This window comes from Momordica charantia, assembly GCF_013281855.1.
Source record: "Momordica charantia cultivar OHB3-1 chromosome 5 unlocalized genomic scaffold, Mcharantia_2.0 BLBB01000005.1, whole genome shotgun sequence".
Lineage (NCBI taxonomy): Eukaryota > Viridiplantae > Streptophyta > Magnoliopsida > Cucurbitales > Cucurbitaceae > Momordica > Momordica charantia.
Genome location: NW_028275163.1, coordinates 10,096,872 through 10,119,783, shown reverse-complemented (window position 1 = coordinate 10,119,783; position 22,912 = coordinate 10,096,872). Strand labels below are relative to the sequence as shown.

The 22,912-nt window shown below is 36.4% G+C and overlaps 1 non-coding gene and 1 pseudogene across 1 annotated transcript; one reads left to right on the top strand and one right to left on the bottom strand.

Moving 5' to 3' along the window:
* Positions 1-499: 499 nt before the first annotated feature.
* Positions 500-606, bottom strand: LOC148211276 (small nucleolar RNA R71). The gene has a single exon (XR_015791105.1). It is a non-coding gene; the product is annotated as a small nucleolar RNA R71 (small nucleolar RNA).
* A 7,212-nt stretch (positions 607-7,818) lies between these two features.
* Positions 7,819-20,807, top strand: LOC111020137 (pentatricopeptide repeat-containing protein At3g49730-like; annotated as a pseudogene).
* Positions 20,808-22,912: the final 2,105 nt, after the last annotated feature.

Sequence of the window (22,912 nt, the reverse complement as noted above, 5' to 3'; positions counted from 1 at the left end):
GAAAGAACAGCGTCGATTGCAAGCCCATGGATCAACCACCGAGGCTCCCCAATCCAGTCGTGGAGATAGAGGTAAATGCTGAACCAGCAACCGTGCCCCCTCTAAATGCCATTCTGTTGGTAGACGATGGAGATAGAGCTATTAGGGCGTATGCCGCGCCAGCACTTCACGGTTTTCACCCAGTCATAGCAGGGCCAGAGATAGAAGCTGAGCGATTTGAATTGAAACCTGTAATGTTTCAACTGCTGCAAACAGTGGGACAGTTTTATGGGAATCCATATGAAGACCCACATCTTCATCTCAGATACTTTCTTGAAGTGAGTGATTCCTTTAAATGCAAGGAGTATCAAAGGAAGCGTTAAGACTGAAATTGTTCCCGTATTCGTTGAGGGACAAGGCAAGAGACTGGTTAAACTCTATGCCAGCAGAATCCATTACCTCTTGGAACGACCTCGCTGAGAAATTCCTGATAAAGTACTTCCCTCCAAGTAAGAACGCTAAATTCAGGGGAGATATCAATAACTTCCAACAAAGAGGTGAAGAATCTGTGAACGAGTCATGGGAATGGTTTAAAGAGCTACTTAGACGATGTCCACACCATGGCCTACCAAAATGTATTCAAATAGCAACATTCTACAATGGGTTGAATGAAGCGACCAGAATGGTTGTAGATGCATCTGCAAATGGAGCACTGCTATCTAAATCATATACTGAAGCAGTGGACATATTGGAGAGACTCTCCTCTAATAACTACCATTGGTCAGATTCCAAAGCCATAAATGACAAGGGAAACTATGGGGCTACTAGCAGCACGGAGATGACTTCTCTGAAAGATCAAATAGCAAACCTAACCAACATGGTAAAGAACATGAGTGTTGCTACAACATCGTCCACTAACCCAGGATCAAGCAAGGCAATGGTAGTCTCATGTCCTACTGTGAAGGTGATCATACTTATGATTCTTGCCCTAGAAACCCTGCATCAGTATATTATCTGGGAAATCTTGGCAGGAACAACCCTTACTCGAATACCTATAACCCAGGATGGAGACAACACCCAAATTTTAGCTGGGGAGGAAATCATGGTGGTCATGGGAATCAGAACACCGACCAGTACCAACAGAAAACAATGCATCAACCAGGACTACTGATGCTTAGCCAACCGCAAGGAGCAAGACCAGCTAACCCCTCAAACTCCATAGAAGCCATGATGAGAGATTATATGGCCAAGAACGATGCATTAATACAAAGCCAAGCCACCACTTTAAGAAATATGGAAGTTCAACTAGGACAGTTGGCTATTGAGATGAAAAACCGACCACATGGTACTCTACCAAGTAATACTCAGAACCCTCAAAGAGACGGGAAAGAGCAATGTCAAGCATTGACTCTCCGTAGTGGGAAGGCACTATCACACCCCTACCCTGCACTGGTGAGCGAGGATAAAGTTGTGCACTAGAAAAAGCTTCAAGCAGAGAAGATAACTGAGAGTGTAGCAGAAAATATGAATATTGAAGAGAACGTAGTGACTGATGCTGGCGCATCAACTAAGCTAACAGTGCAATCAGAACCAGTAGCACAACAAGGGATGACGAAGCAACCAGAGTTAGAAATAAACGAAGGAAAGAGGGTTGCGGATACAGAACCGGTAGAGAAAGTGTCTAAGGAGACACCAGTGCAAAAGAAAGTGAAAATTCCAGTAGAGCACCAAGTTCCCCTTCCTTACCCTCAGCGGTTGCAAAAGAAAACCCAAGATGCGCAGTTTGATCGTTTTCTCGAGGTGTTGAAACAGCTCCATATCAACATACTCTTAGTAAAAGCATTGGAACAGATGCCAAATTAAGTCAAGTTCCTCAAAGATATATTGTCAAGAAAAAAAGACGAGGGAAATTTGAAACGGTGGCCCTTACAAAAGAATGTAGTGCCATTTTGACAGGAAAAATCCCTCAGAAAATGGGTGATCCTGGAAGTTTTACCATTCCAGTGTCGATAGGAGGGAAGGATGTAGGGCATGCGTTGTGTGACTTGGGCGCTAGCATCAACCTAATGCCTCTATCAGTGTATCAGAAACTGGGGATAGGAGAAGCAAGGCCAACCACCGTCACTTTACAATTGGCTGATAGATCCATTACACATCCAGAGGGTAAGATAGAGGATGTTTTGGTTCAGGTAGATAAATTCATTTTTCCTACAGATTTCATCATATTGGATTACGAAGCTGACAAGGAAATTCCAATCATTTTGGGAAAGACCATTTTTATCCACAGGGAGGGCATTGATTGATGTGCACAATAGAGAGCTCACTATGAGAGTCAATGACCAGCAGGTTACATTTTCTGTTTTTAATTCCATAAAATACCCTACTGTTATGGAAGAATGTTCTTTGTTAGAGATTGTAGATGATTTGATGAATGGTGAAATGCAAATGGAAGAGTTGTTGAGACAACTGGAGGACGAGCAAAGAAAAATTCTCAAGGCAGGAGACAAGGAAGCCAAGCTGATCCAAGGCCAACCACATGAGCCTGGATCCGACAGAATCTACAAAAAGACATTCGAGCCGCTGGAATTGAAGGACATGGTGCAAACATCGCTGCAACCATCAGTGGTGAACGCACCCAAGTTAGAGCTAAAGGTCCTGCCATCGCACCTCAAGTATGCTTATCCGGGAGAAGCAGAAACAATGCCAGTCATTATTGCAGCAAACTTAGCTGAAGAAAAAGAGTATCGGCTAATAGAGATGTTGAGAAATCACAAGAAGACCATTGGCTGGACTCTAGCTGACATCAAAAGAATCAGTCCAAGTTATTGCATGCATAAGATAAACCTAGAAGAGGGATGTAAAAATTCGGTTGAACATCAGAGGAGGTTGAACCCTGCCATGAAGGAAGTTGTTAAGAAGGAAATTATCAAATGGCTTGATGCTGGAATAATTTGCTCAATAGCCGACAGTGATTGGGTAAGTCCAGTCCAATGTGTGCCCAAGAAAGGAGGGATCACCGTGGTGCCCAATGACAACAATGAGTTGATCCCCACAAGAACCATAACCGGTTGGCGCATCTGTATGGACTATAGGAAGTTGAACAAAGCAATTAAGAAGGATCATTTTCCATTGCCATTCATTGATCAGATGTTAGATCAGTTGGCTGGGCAAGAATACTACTGCTTCTTGGATAGGTACAGTGGATACAACCAAATCACTATCGATCCTCAAGATCAGCAAAAGACTACATTCACTTGTCCATATGGTACGTTTGCATTTAGGAGAATGCCCTTTGGATTGTGCAATGCTCCAGCAACATTCTAGCGATGTATGATGGCAATATTCTCAGACTTAATAGAGACGGTGGTTGAGGTCTTCATGGATGACTTCTCAGTGTTTGGAAGAGACTTCAACGAGTGCCTGAGCAACCTGGAGTAAGTGTTGAGGAGGTGTGAAGACACCAATTTAGTGCTCAACTGGGAAAAATGCCACTTTATGGTAAACGAAGGGATTGTGCTGGGTCACAAAGTATCCAAGAAAGGGATATAGGTCGATCGTGCCAAGATCGAAGTCATAGAGAAGCTGCCCCCTCCCACCTCAGTCAGAGGAGTCAGAAGTTTCCTTGGACACGTAGGGTTCTATTGGAAGGAAGGGGAAGCTAATTCACCCAATTTACTACGCTAGCAAAACATTGGTGGAGGCTCAATTAAATTACACCACCACTGAGAAAGAACTATTAGCTGTGATTTTTGCGTTTGAAAAATTCAGAGCTTACCTCATTGGAACGAAGGTAGTGGTGTACACTGACCATGCAGCTATCATGTATTTGCTTTTAAAAAAGGATGCCAAGCCAAGGTTGATTCGATGGGTGTTGCTGTTGCAAGAATTTGATTTAGAGATTAGAGATAAAAAAGGATCAGAGAACCAAGTAGCAGACCATTTATCAAGAGTAGAGCTAGAGGGAGCAGTGAAAGAACAACAAACAAAAATCAGAGATGCATTCCCTGATGAGAAGTTGCTAGCGGTGGCAGAATAGAAAAAAGACGTGGAGCTGTGGTTTGCTGATATGGCCAATTATGTAGCTAGTGGAATCGTGCCATCAAACATGAAAAGGCAGCAACTTAAACGATTCATCTATGACAAATTGTGCAAGGATCAAATTATGCGGAGATGTGTTGACAGTGCGGAAGCATCAATAGTGTTGGAGCATTGTCATTCTGCCCCTTACGGTGGGCATTTTGGAGGACAGCTAACTACAGCTAAAATCTTCCAAAGTGGCTACTATTGGTCAACTGTCTTCCAAGATTCCCACTCGTATGCAAGGAATTGTGACAAATGCCAGAGAGTGGGAAACGTCTCAAGCAAGTGAGAAATGCCTCTGAATTTTATCCTTGAGGTCGAACTCTTTGATGTTTGGGGAATAGATTTCATGGGACCTTTCCTTCCATCAAATGGTAACCTCTACATCCTATTGGCAGTGGATTATGTTTCTAAATAGGTGGAAGCAACAACTTGTGTGATGTGCGATGTGAAAACAGTCTTAAAATTCCTACACAAGAACATCTTCACAAGATTTGGAACCTCTAAGGCTGTTATAAGTGATGAGGGATCCCATTTCGTTAACAAAGCCATGAGTTCCTTGTTGGAGAAATATAATATCAAGCATAAGGTGTCCACGGCATACCACCCTCAGACGAACAGACAAGCAGAGATATCAAACAGAGAAATTAAAGGGATTCTGGAGAAGGTAGTGCATATCGGTAGAAAAGATTGGTCCTACAAGTTAGATGATGCATTATGGGCGTATAGAACTGCTTACAAAACTCCAATAGGAACTTCCCCTTACAAGCTAGTCTTTGGTAAGGCATGTCATTGTTGGCTTTTTGGCCTTAATCTCAAATTAATTAATTTTAATTAATTAATTAATGTTTTGATGATAACAAACTTAATTTTATTTATTGACATTTTTTGTATTTTAAAGTGTCTACAGTGTAGAGATAGTTACAACGATTCCAACGACTGTTAGATCATCCAAATCGGAGCTCAAACGGAGAAGTTACGATCGAAACAAATTGGAAGGAAAAATACCCGAGAAGATGACGTGGACAATTCGTAAGCTGACAAGTGACAAGCTTCTTTTTAAAGTATATATATATATTGAAAAAGAAAAGAAAAAGATTAAAAAAAATAAAAAAAAAATCAAAAAGAAAAAGTCAAAAGTTACCGTTGGTAACTTTGTTAAAAAAAAAATTGAAAAGTTTACCGTTTTCTCACATATATTATTATTATTATTATTATATATATATAATTAAAAAAAACTTGTCACATCAACTGTCACATCTCTGTTTTATATATATATATGTATATTTTTTTATTTTATTTTATCATTATTATATATATATATATTATTTTTAATTTATTTTTTTAAAATTATCTCAACCCTTCATTCTTAATGATTAAGATCTAATGGTTTAAAATTAACCTTGATTTTTTTTACCATTTTCTTCCCTCTATTTAAACTAAACTTCTCATTCAAAATTATAAAACAATTCTCTTATTCTCAATCCTCCATAACTTCAAAATTTTCATTTTGCTAATCTCTCCAAGTTCTCAATTTTTCTTTCCATCTTATTTGTGAGAGAAATTTTATTGTTGTGAGGATTGAAAATTTTTGTGAGCTCAAATTTGTATATTTACTCTATTTGAGAGTTTGTAAGTGTGTGTTTCAAAATCTTCAACTCATTGTAACGGTGTGATCCTCACCGTGGAGAGGATCGTCTTTGCTCTTGTGAAGAGCAGTGTACCGGTTTGACTCCTACCGTGGAAAGAGTCGGAATTTCAATTTACAACCCAAGAGGTGCTTGGGAAGTGGAGTAGGACAGTTGTGTCGAACCACTATAAAAATTCCCGGTGTCAAATTTCTCTAACCCTCTCTCTTATTTATTTTTGCAATTAATCTTAGAATTTGATTGTTTGCTTTAAATTTCTCTTGTTTGCCTTAGAATTTATTTTATCTTACTTTGTTAAAATTCCATATCTCAAAAAGTGTATTATTTTTGTTTAAATTGGGCCCATTTATTAAAAAGTTTATATTTTGTTAATTAAACCCTATTCACCCCCCCTCTAGGGTTGCCATACCGATCCAACAGTCATCTACTGCTTGAGTTGGAACAGAAGACGTTTTGGGCTGTGAAGAGGTTGAATATGGATCTAGCAGCAGCAGGAGAAGCGAGAAAATTTCAGCTACTAGAGTTGGATGAATTCAGAAAAGAAGCTTACGAGAACGCAAAGGTTTACAAAGAAAAGACCAAGGTGTGGCATGACAGAACAATAAAGCCAAGAACATTTGAAGAAGGACAGAGGGCGTTGTTATTCAACTCAAGGCTAAAGTTGTTTACTGGAAAATTAAAGTCAAGATGGTCAGGACCATTCACAGTGGTGAAGATATATCTTTATGGAGTTGTAACTGTCAAGGAAGATCAAACTGAAAGGGAGTTCACTGTGAATGGGCAAAGAATGAAGCATTACTGGGGAGGAGAAGTGGTGAGGAAGACGGATTCCCACCAGCTGAGGTCAACATAAAGGGTTATCAAGACAGAATAAAAGGGTAAGAATCCTTTGTTTCTTCTCTCTCTCTAGTTTTTAATTCTTGTCAATTCATTTTAATTTCCTTAATGTTGATAGTAAGATTATAATTAGAAGCGTATTTCTTTAATTTGATTTTTGTTTTAGGCAAATAAAAAAAAAAGTTTCTTCCAATTCGTTACTATACTTGCTAGAACAGAGCTGGAGGGAAGCTGAGAAATGTGGTTAACCTCATTGATGTTGGAGCATAAATCAAGGGTGCAAAAACGAAGATGGAATATAAAGAGAGAAGCAATTAATGCTTAAAGTAGAAATCGTGGGTCAGAAGTTTAAAACCGAAGTAGTTCAGACATCTCTTTCCCACGAGATAAGAAGTGCACTTTTCTAGGAAAGGTACAAAAGGAGGGAAATTTTTGAATTTGAATTTTTTTAGAAGAAAAAGGTACGACAGTTAAGGGGAGTAGTTGGCTTCTTTTTCTTAGCATTAATGATGACAGGTTGATAAGCCTATTTAAGAGAAGACAAAGAGAGAGGTTATCGTCCAAGCCCTAATTTTGCGCTAGCACCTTTCCCCTCCCTGTCCTTTTCCTTCGCTTCCCTCTGTTTACTCGCTCTCCCTTAACCCTAGGTTTCCTGCAACATTGACAAACCGTCAGCCTCATCATCCAAGTATGCCTCGAGTTAAAGCGAAAGCAAAGAAAGGTAAGAAAGCCATACCCCCTAAAGAGCTGACACCATCTCTTTCGCCGGAAAAGTCGCCAGAACTGGCCTCAAGCGAGCCCATTCCCAAAAACACCGCCTCAGAAAGAGAAATCCCCTCCCCACTAAAAAAAAACCCACTGCTAAGAAGGGAAAGAGAGCCGCAAAAGGAAAGACGCAGCCGCTTGTTCCCGCAGAAGAAGAAGAGCAGCTGGCTCAAGACACCCAAACCGAAACACCGGTCATAATGCAGACGTGCCGCCTACAAAAACATAGGCAGATAGAGGATCAGAGTTGTCGCCTGAAGCAAGACGCAGAGTTGAAGAATTTATGCAAGAGCTTTTACAAAAGGGCAGTGGTGAGGATAATCTGGGGGAAGGTGGAGCAGCCATGAAGACAGCTGGAGAAGGAGCAGTGCTATCTGACGAAGGGCAAAGAGAAATAGAAGAAGAGGTAGAAGCATCTCCGGTGCTCGCTAGAAAATCACGGAGAAAGAGAAAGCTTTCCCCAGTTGCTGAGCTCGAAAAAGGGAAGGGGCCAAAGTAGAAGGTGGACATGCAAGCTAAGAAAATGGGCAAGGAGAAGGTTGCTGCAGAGCCCGAAGAATTTTTGCAATTCGTCGACGCTGCAGCATCAAAACGGTTTGAAATCTTCAAGGACCGAAACAAAGTCCACGAGCATGGTTCGGAAAATTCAGTCAGGTGGTTGAGGACTTTGGAATGAAGAAGGTAAGTCAAACCATTCTGTCTTCTATAAACAAACTGAGTTCGGTGTTATCTTACTAGTTGTATATGTTGATGATATTGTGATTACTAGTAACGATTCATCAGGCATCCTATCACTCAAAACTTTCTTTCATAGTCAACTTCATACGAAGGATTTGGGAGTGCTGAAATACTTTTTAGGAATTGAGGTAATAAGGAGCAAGAAGAGGATTCTCTTATCACAGAGAAAATATGTACTTGACTTGTTAACTGAAACAGGAAAGTTAGCTGCTAAGCCACGTAGTACCCCAATGATACATATAATCCCTTAAGAAATTTGAACAGTTCAAATTCTTCCAAAAATTTGATCCTCGTTTTACCCGTTATGAGCTAGCAAGGGGACCTAATGGACCTACAGATCCGAAGCTCCAACGATGCAAGATTAATCGGTCAAACTCATTGACCGAGTTAATCTAGATTCGTTAACTACGGGTCATTCCACTAAAGACCCACAATTGTACTCTTCTCACTGCAGAATGTTTTCGTGTCCATGGATATACAACCATTAATGACGAGTCAATCCTTCACGAGTGTTCGTAACTCAAGTTGGGTCAAATTACCGTTTTACCCCTTAGTTACATCTTACTCCTTAAACACCACTGCTCCTCTAATGAACAACCCGGTTATGGTCCAACCAATAACCGGAAGTCCCTCTCGGCCAATGAGAGGGTGGGGCCCCTTGTTCAAGTCCCGAAGTCAGCATTTAAGGGAACACTCATCTACTCCCCTAAAGTCAGGGAGGAGTGAATTCCATCTTGTGAAGTTATGTTCCCAGCTCTCCACTCGGTCTCGTCCCCAAAATGGTAGGAATGTTGAGTCGGCGACTCGGGCCACTCTCACCCATACAGATCAAAGGACGAGCCCTCACGGGCAGGAGTCCATAACTCACTCAGGATTGAGAATGAGTTGTCTGGTCATCCTAAGAAATAGCAACCTATTAGTTAACGGTGTTACATCTAAAGATTGCCTATTTCGTGGTCCGGTCTTATACAAACTCATTGTATAGGATACCCCCACTCGCATGTCTCCACACAAACGACTTGGATCGAGTCGTCTGTAACCTTTACAGAGTGGGCCGTATCCATAGTGTTGCCAGGATAAGGTACCCAGCCTTATCCATATACTATAGACCCTTTAGATTATTCACGGGACATTATCCATTCATATATCAGGGGTATATCAAATATATACCCCGTATATCAACTATATACCCAGTATATATACCGTCCCGATTACATCATAAATAACCTTGGATGTTTAGTTTATTGGATTTTGGACAATGCAAAGCTATGATTCAACAACAAATTTATTGAATAAAACTTTATTAAATAGACATTTGTTTTTACAAAATACAAACTACGAGTTTAGGGCAACACACCCAACACTAATTTACAACTTACAAAGGAAGGAGAGTTGCTGAAAGATCCTGAGAAGTTTAGGAGATTAGTAGGGAAGCTTAATTATCTTATGGTTACGAGGCCAGACATAGCTTATCCAGTCAGTATTATGAGGAGTAAGTTTATGAGTTCTCCTACGACTGACCATTGGATCGCATTGGAACATATTCTATATCATTACAAGAAACGGAGCTTTCAATGACATAGTTTTAGTGACACATTAACAATAATGTCACTAAAATATGCTTTCAGCGACATCGTCAATATACAGTGTCGCTGAATATTATTTTCAACGACGCGATAAGCTATATGTCGCTAAACGAAATATTCAGCGACACTGGTGTTGTCGCTAAAAGCATCACTACAAGAAAACGGAGTTTCTGCGACATTTTTTCAGCGACATTTTGTAAAATCGTCAGTAAAGATAATTTTTAGCGACACGGTTATAAATAACGTCGCTAATATAAATTTCAGTGACGGCCTTATGAGACGGCGTCGCTGAAAATTTTTTTAGCGACGCAGTTATAAAACCATGTCGCTAAAAATTATTTTTCAGCGACACCGTTTCATAACGACGTCTCTAAAAATATTTTCAGTGACGTGGTTTCGCTAAAAGTTCTACATGTTTTAATTTAGGGCACACTCCCCCTTTCTTCTCTTTTTCAACATTCAATCGCGATTTTTCTCTCCATCAAAATCCATCTCTACTGTTCGGCCTTACTAGTCGTCGTGAGTCCGCCGCTGTCCATATCTTTGCTGTCACCGCCCACTCACCGCTGTCCATTCCTGCCAGTCTCTGTGAGTTCGTTGTGGGTTCTTCTCTTCACCAACATCCCCATTGCCAGCCCCGTTACATCACCCCACGAGTTTGCCGTCCAGTCACCCTGATTATAATCGTTGTGAGATGTTTGCTCAAAAACCATGACTCTCTTTTAGACTTTTTACAAAATCCATTTCAATTTGTGCATGTTTATGGTCTAGATTGAAATTGAATTGAATGAGTATTGTATTGTGTTGTTGGTTTTGAGTATTGAAATTCTCAAATCGATTATATGGTTTTGTGTTCTATCGAATTGATTTTTGTGGTATTATGTTTTGAAATTCTGAAATGGATTCTGTCTGTGGGAGTTGAAGAGTAAAATTGAAAAATGTTGCAAATTTGGTATTGAATTGAAATTCACTTGATTGGTTGGTTGGGGAAATTATGTGGCATCGTGTTTTGAAATTCTGAAATCAATCCTGTCCGTGGGAGTAAAAGAAGTAGAAAACAGAAATGTTGGAAAAGTTTAGTATTGAATTGAAATCTATTTGGTTGGTTTGGTTGGGGAAATTCCATGACTAAAAAGTTAGAGAAATGTTGGAAGTTGGGTTGGAAAAATTTTATGAGTAAAAACTGTGGGTAGTCGTGGATTCGAGTGGGTAGTGTCAGATTCTAGTGGGTAGTTGCAGATTCGAGTGGGTAGTTGCCAGATTTGAGTGGGTATTCTTTAATCTCTCCCTTAAGTTGTATTTTCACTTTTGGATGGTTTAGGATTTGATTTTGGAATGGGTTAAAATGTGGGTTGTTTCGATTTATGAATCCTATTTTAAATAGAAATTTATGTGGGGTGTTTTAATTTGGTATGTTTGGAAGGTCCATTTTGATGGGTATATAGCATGTTGATCATGGAGTATTCAAGTCTTAAGAAGGGGAGCTTTGGGTGGTGGTCTATGGGAGGTAAGGACCGTATAGTTTATGTAGTATATGGATTCTCTAGTTTCTAGTTTTGAAGTTTATGTTGACTATGGATTGTCAAGTTTATATATTTGATTTTGATGATTATGTTAGATATGAGTTATTTGGATCTTATTTGATGCTTTGAAGTGTGATTTTGAAATGGAGTTTGGTGATAGATTTTGAAGTTCGGCTGTGGGAAGATTGGGGGTTTTGTTGTTCCCTTTCAATCTTACAAAAAGTAAGATTCTTCTCCTCCTCAAATGAATGCTTTTGTCAAAATACCGCTCGATTAAGTTTATGATTCATATAATTTCTCATTTCAATTTTGGCTCATCGTGCCTTGCTCCGTGAGTTTTGTGGCTATTGTCCATCTGTGCCGGCTGTTGTAAGCATCACCATCTCGAGGTTCGCTTCAAAATTATCGATGTTTTCAACATTTTCTTTTAGAAATATACATTATGGATATGAATTGGAATTTAGTAATGAAGTGTTTGTGTACTAATTATGACGTCAATTGAATGTTTGTTGTATTCAGATGTTGCTGAAGTTGATTTTGATGTAGTTTGTGGGAGTAAAAATGGAATGGAAGGGAGTTGGGTCGAGTGAAGATGTATATAAGGGAGTTGCCATTGATTTTTTTGTGAATGTTAATTAATATTACAATGAAGTGATGTGAGTTATTCGATTCTTATTTGATGCTTTGGATTGTTGGATTTTGTCATAGCACTTAGTTTCGTGATGGACATTGAAGTGTAGTTTTGGATATTGATTAGCACTTAGTTTTGATTATGAAGTTTATGAGTTTGAAGTTTGTGTTGGATATGAATTCAGAAGTTTTTTTTTTATTTATAAATTTTATGTTAGACATGGATTATGAAGATTATATATATGAATTTGGTGTTTATGTTTTGGTGAGACTTATTTGAATTTGATTTGATGCTTTGATTATGTAGTTTTTGGTGTGACGATATGTCTCGATACCGTTTTTAGTTATAATTCACATTAGTTTTAGTTAAATCAAATTTAGAGTTAGGTAATTAACTATAAGTTATATGTTTTTATAGAAAACATTGCTATAGATCGTACTTGGATAACTTTGAAAGATCGGAGATCTAGTCAATATTCTAATGGCGTTAGCAATTTTATTGCAGTCGCTAAGAATTATTTGGATGAAGAAGGAAAAACAAGATGTCCTTGTTCGAATTGTTTAAAAATATTTGGAGAATATTGTTAAAAAATATTTGGAGAATCTACCTTACGTAGTTTTTAATATTAAAAATATTTTTCAGCGACGTTTTATATATGTGTTGTTTTAAAGCACAGAAATTGAGTAAAATTGAAGGCGAAATTGGAAAGAAAACAGGATATGGCCTATTCTGGAACTGGTTTTCAGTGACAGTCAATTTTGTTGCTGAAAATATTATATAGTGACATTTAAGAATAAGAAGATGTCGTTGAAAATTTGTTTCAGCGACATCTAAGCGTGTCGCTAAAACTAATTTTCAGCGACAATGGACAATGCCGCTGAAAACAATTTTCAGCGACATGCGATATATCGTGTCACTGAAAATTGTTTTCAGCGACATTGTTCATTATTGCTGAAAATTAGTTTTAGCGACACGCTTAGATGTCGCTGAAATTTTAAACGACGAGTTATCTGCGACGTCCATAACGATGAACTCGCTCTCGTCGCTGAAACTTTTAGCGACAAAATTTGGTTTTCAGTGACATTTCTTATGTGTCTCTAAAACTCATTTATCTTGTAGTGTGTTATTTGAAAGGTGCTCCTAGATGTGGTTTGTTATATAAAGATCATGGTCATATTAATATTGAATGCTTTTCAGATGCTGATTGGGCAGGTTCTAAGGAAGATAGAAGATCAACCTCAGGATATTGTGTATTTGTCGGAGGTAATTTAGTTTCTTGGAAAAGTAAGAAACAAAACGTGGTGTTGCATTCGAGTGCTGAATCAGAATATAGAGCTATGACACATTCGATGTGTGAATTAGTATGGATATATCAGCTTCTGACTGAATTGGGATTTGGCATCACCACTCCAATGAAACTTTGGTGTGATAATCAAACAGCTCTTCATATTGCATCTAATCCAGTATTTCATGAACGAATACATTGAAGTTGATTGTCATTATGTACGTGAGAAAATACAGCAAGGATTGGTAGCTACATGATATGTGAAGACTAGAGAGCAGTTACGAGATATCTTTACTAAAGCATTGAATGGAGCACGAATAGATTGTTTGTCTAACAAGTTGGGCATGATTAATATATATGCACCAACTTGAGGGGGAGTGTTAGAGTAGAGGTATTAGCATATTTTATATTGTTGTATTAATATTAATTTGTCTTTTACCTTCTCCTTATAGAATTAGGTCAACCTTGTATATTTGTCTATATATATATAGACCTTAATAATGAGAATAGATTATATTGGATTCTCTCCAACCTTAGTCTCTACACAAACTATATAAGTTAATACTCAATTGAATATATGATAAAACTTTTCATATTCTAACATTTTAAATGCAAAATTAAGTGAAGTTAGAATTTTAAAAGACAAAATATAAAAGAAGAGGTAAAGGGTTATTTGGGTGGGTTAATTTGAGTAATGAATTTAGACGGGTGGAAAAAAAAATTAATGAATAGTGAATGGAAAAGAAATATAATGAGAGAATTAAGATAAAGTTTTTTTTAGAGGGAGAAAATGAATTTGTAAAGGTGGAGATAAAATATTTTCAAAGAAAACAAAAAATAAAAAAAAAATAAGAGGAGAGAAATTGAGAGAAGTAGGTGTGGGAATGGGAGCCGGAGGAAGAAAGTAGGATAGATAAAGATAAATTTGTCATCAAAGTTTTATAAAAATTAGTTACGAAAGAAGGGTAAAGTTGACCTAAAAAGTTTACCCTTATCCCACATTTTATATATACGAGTAACCAACACGTGCGGTGCACGTAAAATTTCACAGTTTTATTTTAAAGTATTTAAAATATACCATTTAATTAAATAGTTAAAATATTAAATACGATTTGGTTATTTTCTCTCTCCCTATTTACCCATCAACATTTTTTAATTTTTTTTCTTTGTATCTAACACAAAAGTGACCTTGCAATAAATCTTATCAATCATTTATCTCTAAACAAATTTGAGAAATAATAATGATTGCTTTATATATTTCATAATTAAAATACAACGAGCAAGAATAAATAATTTAACACATATCTATGATAGAAATGGACAGATCTTTTTTAAATTCAAAATTTTATCATATTTTTATTATTAGACATTTGGAAGGTTATAAGTTTTAATTTAAATGAAAACAGTAGTATTAAGTTTTTTAAGGTATGCACTCCTTATTTATCTTATTAAATTTTATGGCTTTTATAAGTTTATAAAAATTTTAAAATTAAATTAAAAGGTAAATTTTACTTTTTTTTTTAAGAAAAAGTAAAATTTACTATTAAAATAATGCAATACCCATTATACTTTCATTGACAATATTTAATGCTATTAGTTTAATTTATAGTCTTATTTTGAGCAACATTTTATAGTCTATTTATATAGAAGGATCAAATTAAAACAATTTAGATAAATTTCACCAAGAAGAGAGAAGACTTCGTAAGTTTTTTAAAAGATCAATGTTATTAATTTTCAAGACCATAATGTTGTTAGTTTTTCCCAATGTGACATGAATAAGGATTTGTTATTATAAAAAGAAAACATAAATATTCTTAAAAAAAACTCACCTCCACTCCTTACAGAAATGGGGAATGGTAAAACTTCGAAATTATTTATTATTATTATTTTTGATAAAAAGCTTCAAAATAATTTAATTAAATATAAAAATAAAAAGTAAACCAATTTTAAAATAAAATACAGCAAAAATCTTTATAAACAAAATACGATATTAAAATGAATTTCAACTTTGACAAACTCTCATTACGTATGCAATAGAATGAATATAAAAATTGGAATTTTAGTAGCGTGAAATAACTAAAAATCCATAAATCGCGAATTTCTTTATACATGTTTTTGTCTATTTATATGCCACTTACAAAACAAAAATAGAGTTCAAAAAAAAAAACCCTAAATATAAAATGCTATCAAATACCAAGGAAAAATAAAATCATGATCTAGACTAGACTCAACAACAACTTCAATGGCGGCACGCAGCGGTGACCTCCACGGTGGCGAGCAAAATATCCTGTGAAACCTGAAGAAAAAAATTCAATTTTATTTTTTTACATAAATCAAGGATAGAAAAAGATCCCTTTTCAATTTCAATTTTATATATTTTCAATTAAATGAATCCGCAACCAATATATTTTCAATTATTCTCTCTCCAATTTCGATTTCAATAGAGAAATTTGAAGAAAGAAACAATGTAAAGTAACTCCATTTTATCCGTGGGCCTACGGGCCGGAAATATGCTCTCACCCCTCAAATTACGACCCTTTTGCATTTCCTCTTTCTCTTGTTGGAAATGGAAGTAACTACTACGAGTTCAAAAGTTTTCCCAATTAGTAATCGGTTGGATCGGGAGAAATTGACTCAAATGACCTTCAAAAGTTTATGGAATGCTCAAATGACCCACCCTTTCAAAATTTAACCAAATGACCCACTTGAATATTTAATTAAATTTAAAAGGAAGTAAAATTACAGTACTACCCCTTAGTTCAAAAAATCAAACTGTTTGCTCTCCTTTCTCTCCATTTTTGCTTCCCCTTTTTCTTGGCAATTCGTTTTGAAACAAAGTGAAAGAAATTGATTTAATCATCAAGGTAAGTTTCGTTTCTTTTAATTTTTCCATTGCTCTGTCGATTTGAATGGTTAAGGCTTCGTTTTTTGTGTGTTGAGGAGTTGAATGGTTTTTTTTCCGTCGATTCTATTTTCATATGTGTAGATGAACGAATACATTAATGTTAATGCATCTATTTAGGTATTTTTTCGTCGATTTCGTTGTCTGATTTTACTTTTTTTTCGTTCCATGTTATTTGTTGATTTTTCCTTTGTTATTGTTCTGTTGAAATTGAGGTCTGTGAGATGTTACGTTGATAGTAGGTCAGTTGTGTGGTGGGAGGTTGAAGAAGAAGAAAGAATGTCACTCTTGTTAATCCTCTGTTATTTTTCTCGGGTTCGACCTCGGGCGAGGTTGAGCCAAGAGCACAAACTCTCGAGCGACTTTCAAATTTCAATCTTCGCTCGAGGTTTCTAAGCATCTGGAAAAGTCTTCGCTCTCAACCTCGGGCGAGACTGCACCTAAGAAATTTTTCAGAGGCTTACTAGAACCTCGAGCAAGGTTTGAAATTTCTTCCAAACATCGCTCGAGGTTGAGTGTCTTTCAATTACCTTGGACTCAACCTCGCCCGAGGTCATTCCTGAGAATTTTGACAAAAACTTAACAAACCTAGAGCGAAAGAACAAATTTCTTCAACCTCGCTCGAGGTCCATCTCACTTCGCGCGAGTTTGCCCTTTTTCTTCAACCTCCCACCACAAATATTTCAAATAAACCTCACATCCTCATACATAGAAACTAGGGACCTCAAAATTGACATAATAATATACTCAAGAATCAAGAACAAGGAACACACAAACAGTAATCAGTTTTCCTATTTTCAAAACATGAAATACACAAGAATAAAACTTAAATCGATGCAATGTAATTCTTGTATTCGTTCATCCAAACACCGGAAAACAGAATCGATGGAAAAATAAAACATTAAACTCCTCAACAGCGATGGAAATCGAAGCCCTAGCATTCAAATCAGTGGAAAAGAACAAAAATTAACATAGAAGGAGATGGAACGAAAGCGATTTCAAACAGAGAAGATGATGGAACAGAAGCGATTTTGAAAAAAGAAGGAAAAGAGAAAGAGACGTTCGATAAATAGTTTGACTTTTTGAACAGAGGGGTAACGGTGTAATTTCATTTCTTTTTAAATTCAATTAAATATTAAACTAAGTCACCCAAGCACATTTTGAAACAGGAGGTCATTTGAGCATTCCAAAAACTTATGAAGGTCATTTGTGCCAATTTCCCTTGGATTCGCCTCAGAAGCTTTTTGAATGAGCGCTGAAAAATACAGAGAGCTTATCGGAGAACCATTTCTCTCCTCAACGAGCAACGTTCTGCATTGCTTTTTGCGAAAGCAAACAGCCCATTAACCTTCTTTCTCAGAAAACCGCATTTGTCTGTGTCTCTAATATGTTCTCAGACGAATCCCAATGGTAGAGCGGAATTCGGAGGATTTGGGCCTGTTTGCCTAAGAACAATTCCGCATGATCCGCGGATGATAGAGACGCTGACGAATTTTCTGCCAACGTCAAAAAGGTGTACATAAATCTAAGGAAATTCCACACCAGGGTTTTGAAATTGGAGCTTGCTTTGTAGGGGTCCGGTGTCATTTTACGCTTGGGTCTACCGGAACGAGTTTTAAACCGGCGTGGCGATGCCGGGAACTTGCGTTACAGGTTCTTTGTCTGGGCTTTGAAGCAACCGGGTTATAGGCATAGTTATGAAGTGTACAAAACCATGATTAAAACTCTGGGGAAGATGAGATAGTTCGGAGCCGTTTGAGCATTAATTGAGGAAATGAGAAATGAGAATCCGTACATGTTAACCCCCGAAGTGTTCATTGTTTTGATGAGGAGGTTCGCTTCCGCAAGAATGGTCAAAAAAGTAGTCGAGGTGCTTGATGAAATGACAAGGTATGGGTGCGAACTTGATGAATACGTATTTAGGTGTCTTCTTGATGCTCTGTGCAAGAATGGTAGTGTTAAAGAAGCAGCTTCGCTATTTGAGGATATGAGAATTCGGTTTAATCCAAATCTAAAACATTTCACTTCATTGTTGTATGGTTGGTGCAGAGAAGGCAAGATTTTGGAGGCGAAGCACGTGTTGGTGCAGATAAAGGAAGTAGGTTTTGAGCCTGATATTGTGGTTTACAATAATTTACTTGGTGAGTATGCTCAAGCAGGGAAAATGCGGGATGCTTTTCATCTTTTGGAGGAGATGAGGAGAGTGAATTGTGGGTCAAATGTCGCTTCTTATACAATTTTGATTCAGGCTTTTTGTAAATCGGAAAAGATGGATGAATTTGTTGGATCAGTATGGCAACCCTAGAGGGGGAATAAGGTTTAATTAACAAAATATAAACTTTTTAATAAATGGGCTTAGTTTAAACAAAAATAATATACTTTTTGAAATATGCAATTTTAGCAAAGTAAGATAAAATAAATTCTGAGGCAAACAAGAGAAATTTAAAACAAACAATAAAATTCTAACATTAATTGCAAAAATAAATAAGGGAGAGGGTTAGAGAAATTTGACACCGGGAATTTTTATAATGGTTCGGCACAACTATCCTACTCCACCGCCCAAGCACCTCTTGGGTTGTAAATTGAAATTCTGACTCTTTCCACGGTACGAGTCAAACCGGTACACTGCTCTTCACAAGAGCAAAGACGATCCTCTCCATCGTGAGGATCACACCGTTACAATGAGTTGAAAATTTTGAAACACACTTACAAATTCTCAAATAGAGTAAATGTACAAATTTGAGCTCACAAAAATTTTAATCCCCACAACAATAAATTTCTCTCACAAATAAGATGGAAAGAAAAATTGAGAACTTTGAAGTTATGAATGATTGAGAATAAGAGAATTGTTATATAATTTTGAAGGAGAAGCTGAGTTTAAATAGAGGGAAGAAAATGGTAAAAAAATCAAGTTTAATTTTGGACCATTAGATTTTAATTATTAAAAATGAAGGGTTGAGATAAATTTGAAAAAAAATGAATTAAGAATTATATATATATAATAATAATAATAATAATAATAATAATAAAATAATATATATATACATGTGATAAACGGTAAAAATTTTCAAAACTTTTTTTTAAACACCGACACATGTCAGCATTTAATGTAATTAAAATTTTTTTAACTTTTCAAATTTGCAACGGTAACTTTTTTTTTTAACAATTTCTTTTCTTTTCCTTTTATATATATATATATTTAAAAAAAAACTTGCCACTTGTCAGCCTACGAACTGTCCATGTCATTTTCTCGGGTATTTTTCCTTCCAATTTGTTTCGATCGTAACTTCTCCGTTTGAGCTCCGATTTGGATGATCTAACAGTCGTTGGAATCGTTGTAACGAGCTCTACGCTGTGGACACTTTAAAAAACTAAAATTATCAAAAAATAAAAATTAAGTTTGTTATTATCAAAACATTAATTAATTAATTAATTAATTAAAATTATTTAATTTGAGATTAAAGCCAAACAGCCAACAATCTCCCCCTTTTTGATGATGACAAATTTCCAAAGAAAAATATATAGACATTTAATAGTCATCATAGTAAATCTAAAATATCATACTTAAAAATCATTCAAAGATTAATTTCTCCCCCTCAATTGATACATCCATGGATTAATAAACCAATAAATCATGAAACAAGTTTAAAGCAAATTTTTCTTAAACTTCTCCTCCTTTGGAATCATAAAAAAGAACAAAAAAAAATTAATAACATAAAAAGCTCCCCTAAAAACATGAACACAATTTTGTATAAATGCTTCCTTATCAATCAGCCTCATCATTGGGCCAAAAAGCTAACAGAAGCAATGCCTATGTTTATCAAGATGCAAGGGAGTGGATGTGAGGCAGATGTTGTGAGTTATACAACTCTCATAAGTGGGTTTTGCAAGTTGGGAAACACAGACAGGGCTTATGGAATCTTGGATGATATGATTCGTGATCCTAGTCAGTTGACTTATTTGTGTATAATGATGGCGCATGAAAAGAAGGAAGAGCTGGAAGACTATATGGAACTTATGGAAGAAATGAGGAAGACCGGTTGCTTCCCAGACCTTAACATCTATAACACAGTGATAAGGTTAGTCTGGAAGTTGGGGGAGCTTAAGGAAGTTGTTCGACTTTGGGGCGAAATGGAAGCAGGTGGGCTTAATGCAGGTCTTGACACATATATCGTGATGATTCATGGGTTTCTTAGTCAAGGTTGTCTAATTGAAGCTTGTGATTACTTCAAAGAAATGGTTGAAAGAGGTCTTTTATCTGCTCCACAGTATGGTACGTTGAAGGAGTTAACAAATGCTCTATTGAGAGCTCAAAAGCTTGAAGTGGCAAAAAACACGTGGAGTTGCATCACAACTAAAGGATGTGAGCTTAATGTCAATGCTTGGACAATCTGGATTCATGCACTTTTCTCGAATGGGAATGCAGCTAGATACTTTTGTCAAGCTAATGCGTGGTCTAAATAAACTTTACAACAGACAACTAACTGTAGAGATCACAGAGAAGGTGAGGAAGATGGCTGCAGATAGACAGATCACTTTCAAGTTGTACAAGAGACGGGGGGAGAGAGATTTAAAAGAGAAGATCAAGGCTAAAGTAGATGGAAGGAAAAGGAGGGCCCGTAGATGCCGTTGGAGCGGAGTGCGGAAGAAAACTAAAGCTTTGTAATTTAGGAGCCCTTGTCTTGAAGAATGATTCATTTTGCAGTCTTTTAGACTTTCCATAGCGTTTTTCTAAACGTGTTGGTAGACGATGTTATTGAAAGCCTTTGACTTTTAATAGCGTTTTTTAATGCTATGCTAAATGATATAAAAAATTATTTTTTATTGCATAATTTCGATGTTATAAAAACCTTTTATAGCTTTATACAAAATGTTATCGTAAACATTTTATAGCATTAAAATAATGCTATAAAAATAATTTTATAACATTAAAAAAGGTTATAAAATCATTTTAATAACATTTTTTATAGCATCTAATAAATATTGTAATAGACTTTCCATAGCATTTTTTCCAATGCCGTGTTAGTCGATGTTATGGAAAATCTTGGATATTTTATAGCATTTTTTGTAAAGCTATGCTAAAGGCTACAAAAAAAAAAAGCCATATTAAAATCCATAATTGTATTGTTATAAAAACATTTCTTAGATTGAAAAAATGTTATTGTCAACAACTAATAGCATTTACAATATGTTAAAAACCTTTTCATAATTTATAAAATACAAAACTAAGCTTTTATTTTTACCATTAATCAACCGTAGTGATGAATATATAAATTTTTTTGCAAAATCTTGCCCGACATTAATTTCATTCACCAAAAAAATATACCAAGAGTAAAGTTTTTCTCATAAGTTGTTCATTGAAAAAAAAAAAGTACTGAAGTATACAAAATTTAATAAGTAATTGGCAAAAATACAAAATTCTCCTAAATTAAAGCAATACAGAGCACACAAAATATAATGGTGAAGTGACTTGTTGTCTCCATCCACATTCGTAAAGCCATTTGATCCACCTACAAAACAATATATTTGAAAATTTTGTCAAAATGAATGTTACAAATTCAAAGTCTTCTAACGATCCCGAATTACCTCGGCGCAAGAGGAAATATTACAGCAAGTAACAGAGGTTTTATGAGAATGATTCTTTGAATAATTCTTCTTACACTTGTTCTTGTTGTAATATTTCCTCTTGCGCCGAGGTAATTCGGGATCTTTTGATTTACTCTTGCTAGAGAGTCGTTTGTTGGAAGATTTCCTTCTCTTCTTCCTTTCATCTTTGGGTCCATAATCAAGACCATATTGTTTGCAGAAAGTTCCCAATTCTTTACGGTAGTCGGGATCTTTGATAACTTTGATGGTATGCTTATTCTCCAGGCAGAGATTGACGCATATTCCTTGAACTGTGGCAGTACTATCCCAATGGTTAACTTCAACTCATTGATCTGATTGGTTGTAGAGTTTGCTACTGCCGCTTGATAAAATCTTTGAGCAATATAATGCGGAAGTCCTTCAACAAATTTTTGTTTCCAGATGTCAACTCCGCATGTTGTAATAGTATAAAGACATGTTAGGAAGGTGTCTTTATACCATTTGTAGTTGCTCATCTTCCGACATCGGAGGCCTAATAGAGCTTCGACATTGAGGTCGGCGTAGATTTTAGTGTTGCCAATAAAATTCTTTGTCATTGCATAAACTAATTGATTTACCATGTCTGGTTCATCAACTTGCATGGCATTTGATCCTTCCTGTTTGACAACAGTTTTGGTTGCCGTCAGGATCCTTTGTCTATCCTCTTCTGTGAGCTGGTTATGCCACCAACTTCTTAGGTTTCTAGAGATACCTGAGATTAGGATATGGGCTGTTTGTAGAACCGACTTTTTGGTGCTGAAGGCTGTAACGGCCATCATCATCTCTTGAAAAGTATTCATCATTTGGACTTCAGAATATCCGTTGATATTCCAGGTGACTATCGATGTTCAGTCATAAGCTCGTTGATCATGGAGGAGATCGTCCCATCCTAGATCAGGAGGAGATGGTTGAGGATAATGATTCTTCATTTCCGTATGCATAGTGACTGGTAGGATTGTTGAGGCTTGAGTCGTAGAAGGTATGGCAGCAACCACGTTTATACTCTTAACCACATCATTCTTCTTGGATAGTCTCTTTTATCGATAGACAAAGAAGAAAGTCTTTTGTTGATCTTGAGCAAGAGATCCGAGGGATCTTCCTTGAGCGATACGATCTTGAAACTGTTAGGTTGAAAAATTGGTTGACAGGGATCTACTTGTGGGAGCCCTGGATTCTTCGAGGCGATGGGAAGAACCGGGTTCTCAATTCTTTCTACAGCTTTAGAAACTTCAGAAAGAATCTTATTAGAGTAATTAAGTTGATACTGGATGTTTTTGATTTCTCGAACACCAACTCTCTGTACTTTGTCTTC